The sequence below is a fragment of the Nannospalax galili genome, unplaced genomic scaffold (genome assembly GCF_000622305.1).
Source record: "Nannospalax galili isolate Female #2095 unplaced genomic scaffold, S.galili_v1.0 scaffold311, whole genome shotgun sequence".
In the NCBI taxonomy this organism is placed as follows: domain Eukaryota; kingdom Metazoa; phylum Chordata; class Mammalia; order Rodentia; family Spalacidae; genus Nannospalax; species Nannospalax galili.
This window is the reverse complement of record NW_008330298.1, coordinates 4,072,062-4,077,140: the sequence shown is the minus strand read 5'-3', so window position 1 is coordinate 4,077,140 and position 5,079 is coordinate 4,072,062.

The window sequence follows — 5,079 nt, the reverse complement described above, 5'->3', positions numbered from 1 at the left end:
GCTAAACTGTCTTCTCTTAACCATCTCAAGATCCTTATCACCATGGACCATGTCTCCTTAATCTCCTTTGATTTTATGGCAGATTGTCAATGGTGTCTAATGATTTTAATTTTTAATTTTCTTAATAGTAGATAACGTTGAGCATACTATTTTTGAAAAGATTTGTTTATTTTTATTTTATGTGTGTGACTGTTTTCTCCACGTGTATGTATCTGCATCACACGCATGTACGTATTCACAGAGGCCACAACAGGGCGTCAGATCCCCTGGAGCTGGAGTTAGAGGTGTTAATTAGCCATCATGTGGGTGCTGGGAATTGAACCTGGGTCCTCTGCAAGAGCAGCAAGTTCTCTTAACTGCTGAGCCATCTCTCTAGCCCCAAACATATTTTTATTAGAGTGAAAAACAATATAAATTTTATCATCTTAACCATGTTTTTTATTAATTTTATTTATTTATTATGTATATGAGTGTTTGCCTATTGTATATTAAATGCACCTGTGTAATGTAGTGTCCAAGGTGACCAGATTCCCTGGAATTGGAGTTAAGGGTGGTCAATAGCCTCCACGTGGGTGCTGGGAACTGAACCCTGGTCCTCTGGAAGAGCAGCCAGTGCTTTTACCCACTGAGCCATCTCTTCAGCCCCCCAGGCTTGATTTAAACTCCATATACAGCTGAGACTGACTGTGATGGCTAATCCTGGGTGTCAACTTGACTGGGATTAACTGAAATGAGAGAGATATTCTTGATTGGATCATCTGAAGCTGGAAGACACACCCTAAACGAGGGTGTTACCTTCTGATGGCAGCCTGTATAAAAGGCCATGGCAGAGGAGAATGCCTGGCTTCTTGCTGCTTGCCTTCTCTCTCACTGGTGAGTTCGTCTTGCTGCTGTAGACTGAAGACTAGCTTATCTTTTGGAATTCCTCAGACCTTCAGTGCCAGATTGGGACTACTGAGACATCCAACCTCGTGGACCGAGTGACTATGGATTCTCAGCCTCTCCAGTGTGGTGCAGCCATTGTTGGACTACTCAGACTCTATCCTGTGAGCTAAGCTGATAAATCTCTATACATATATATTCATCCTACCAGTTCTGTTTCTTTGGAGAACCCTGGCTAATACACTGACCTTGAATTCCGATCCTCCTGTTTCCACCTACAGAGTACTGGGATTACAGGCATGCACCACTATGCTTGGTGGTTTTTATTTTTTTTAATATTTTATTTATTATTTTTATTTCATTTGTATGCATATATTGCCTGCATGTAAGTACACTCGAGTCATGCAGTATCCACGGAGGTCAGAAGATGGCGATGGATCCCCTGGAACTGGAGTTATAGACCATTGTTAGCCAGCATGTGGGTGCTGGGAACTGAACCCAGTTCCTCTGCAAGAGCAGCCAGTGCTCTTAACCACTGAGCCATCTCTCCAGCCCCCTATTTTTATTTTTTTTTTAACAAGAAAGTATTTTTTTCTCCTACCAGAGATTGAATCTAGGTCCTCATTTATGCTGGCCAGTGCTTTACTACTGAGCTATCTCCCCCAGCAGTGACATTGAATACTTGATCCTCCTTGCTTCCACCTTCCAAGTGCTGGGATTACAGATGTGTGCCACCATGCCTGGCTCCATTAACCATTTTTAATTATATAATTCAGTAATGTTAATTCTCATTATTGTGATACAGGTCTCTAGAACTTCTCTAGCTTATAAATCTGAAATATGCACACATCGAGCAACTCCTCTTTTGCTCTCTTCCTCTAACTCCTGCTCACCACCATTCTACTTCATTATTTTTATTTTTAGTCTATGTGTATGAGTGTATTGCCTGTATGTATATAAGTACACCCATGTTATGCAGTGTTCATGGAGGTTAGAAGAAGGTGTTGGATCCCCTGGAACTGGAGTTACAGATGGTTGTTAGCCACCATGTGGGAGCTGAGAATTGAACCTGGCTCCTCTGCAAGAGCAGCCTGTGCTCTTAACCACTGAGTTAGTGTTCAGCCTCCATCTTTTAAAACAAATTTAATTTTTATTTTATGTGTATGAGTATATTGCCTGCATGTATGTAAGTACCCATTTCATGCAGTGCCCAAGGAGGTCAGAGGAAGATGTCAAATCCCCTGAACTGGAGTTATGGATGATTGTTAGCTGCCATGTGGGTGCTGGGAATTGAACCTGGGTCCTCTGCACAAGCAACTAGTGATCTTGACCACTGAACCGTCTCTCCAGCTCTACTTTCTGTTTTTATCAATTTGACTACATAGATACTTAATCTAAGTGGAATCCTACAGTATTTTTCTATTTGTGACTGGCTTACATAGTACATGTTCTCAATGTTTATCCATGTTATAGCATGTGACAGATTTCCTCTTGTACATAATATAGCACATTTATTTAGCCACTCATCATCAGTGGACATTTGGACTCCTTCAACTCCTCAGCTATTATGGATAATGTTGCAGTGTAGGTATCTTTTGGACATCCTACTTTCAGTTATGGACCTTGGATAAGTATTCAGAAGTAAGAACAAGTTTTTGGGGAGAGGGGGGATGGGACTATTGGGCCTTCTACATGCTACACACTCTATCATTGAGCTATATTCCCAGCCCTTAAAAACATTTGTTTTAAGACAGGGTCTCCCTGTAGCCTTAGTTGCCCTGAAACTCATTATGTAAATCAGGTTGGCCTCTATCTCACAGAGATTCACCAGCCTCTGCATCCCAAGTGCTGGGATTAAAGGCTTGCACCACCATGACTGGCCCTTTAAAATTATTAAAAGAATGTTTGAGACAGGGTCTTGTTAAATTACCCAGGCTGGCCTTGAACTTTCTGTCTTCCTGCTTTTGCCTCCCAAGGAGCTGGGACTACAGAGTTGTGCCACCAGGTCTGGCTAGTTTTAATTTTTTGATTCCATCCTGTTCTCCTTAGCTGCTGTACCATTTTACAGTCTTACCCAACAGCATACAAGGGCTCAAATTTCTCTAAATGCTTGTCAATGTTTGTTGAAATTTCATTCTATTTTTTATTGCATTTCTTTGATGATTGGTGGTATTGAATATCTTTTTGATATGCTTATTGGCCTTTCATATATCATCTTTAGAGAAATATCTATGCAAGACCTTTGTCAATTTTAATTGGTTTATTTTCTTGCTAATGAACATATTTCTATGTTAATTTTTCATCTGTGTATCTTTGGTAAAGTGTGTATTCAGCTCTTCTACCGAGTCCTGGAAGAGCAGCAAGCACACTTCAATGCTGAGCCATCTCTTCAGCCCCTGTAGTACCTTTCTTGACTCAGTCATGAATATCTTCTATACTTTCTTCTAGTTTTATTGTTGACATTTAGGTCTGTGATCTGTTTTGAGTTAGTTTTTCTATAATGCTGGACTGGTGTGTCAGTTTATAATATATATGTTTTGACACCATTTTTTGACAAGATCATTTTCCTTTTCACTTGCTTTTATACCTTTGTCAAAAATCAGTTCACTGCTGGATGTGGTGGTGCATGCCTTTAATCTCAGCACTCTGGGAGGCAGACAGATCTCTGATTTCCAGGTCAGCCTGGTCTACATAGTGAGTTCCAGGCCAGCCAAGGCTATATTCATAGTGAGTCCCTCCCTCAAAAAAATCAGTTCACAGCCTGTGGAGCCTCAACATCTGTTTTGCCCACTTCTCTTAGTCCTAGCCCAGAAAAGCATAACTGTTCTTTTTTTCCTTCTTTCAGATACTTGCCAAAGCTTGGGCATGTTTTCCTGATGCTCTGGGCTTTCTCACTCTTCCTCTGAAGCAAACCTCCCTCCACTTTTGCCGTGAACTGGTTATCTCACCTCTACGGTTAACCTCCAAGTCTAACTCAAAAGGCATGACTTGCTGGGTGTGGTGGTGAACGCCTTTAATTCCTGCACAGGCAGGTGCGTCTCTGTGAGACCGGGCTGGTCTACATAGCAAGTTCCAGGCCAGTTGGAGCTATAGGGAAGCCCTGTCTCATAAAAACAAAGCAAAACAAAACAAAAAATCAGTTCACTATACTTCTGGATTTTCTGGTCTGTCCATTGTCTATCAGTCAATACACAGTGGTTTTTTTTTCATTTTTCATCATGGTGGGGCTCAAGCCCAATGTTTTTTATTGTTACACATGCACTCTACCAGTGAGCTCCACCCACCCTCAAATCTGTTTGCATTCTTTTAAATAGATTCTGGCTATGGTGCCCAGATTGGCCTTAAACTTCTGGACTCAAGTGTTCCTCCTGCCTCAGCTTTCCAAGTAGTTGTGACTACAAGCACATGTCACTCTGCCTGGCTCTTACATAGTGTCTTGATTTGACTACTGTAGCTTTATAATTCAACACTGGGTAGTGACTCTTCCGGCATTGTTCTGTTTTGGTATTATTTTTGACTCTTCTGAATTTTTGTCTTTTCATGTATTTTAAAATAAGCTTGTTGGTATGTTCAGCATCCTGTTTTTAAAATTGTATTTAATTTTTTTATTATATGTGGTATATGTATGAGTATTTTGCCTACATGAATATAAGTGCACCGTATGCATGCAGTGCCCATGGAGGGCAGAAGAGGGTGTTAGATCCCCTGAAACTGAAGTTATGAACTATTGTTAGCTGCCATATAGGTGCTGGGAACTGAACCTAGGTCCTCTGCAAGAGCAGCAAGTGCTCTTAACTACTGAGCCATCTTTCCAGCCCCATGTTCAGTATTCTTTCTGGGATTTGGGAATTGTGTAAAATCTGAAGGTCACATTGAGGAGAGTTGACATCTTAATATTGAATCTTCTAGTTGAACATATTTATCTCTCATTTGTTTAGATCTTTAAATTTTTTCATTGATCTTTTGTCATTTTTCATGTACAAATCATGTAGATAATTGGTTTTAATATGTAGTCTTTTTTTCTGGTGCTGTTGTTGATAGGTAGAGATGTTGGAGAGAGTGCGGTGGAGAGCACGAGCAGATGGAGGAGGCACCGAGGCACAGATGGAATTCTCAGCGGGATACAGCTTTATTTCGCATGGGGCACCTTTCCCTCAGGGAAGGGAAAGATGTCAGCCCATGGGTTGTGAGCTGGGA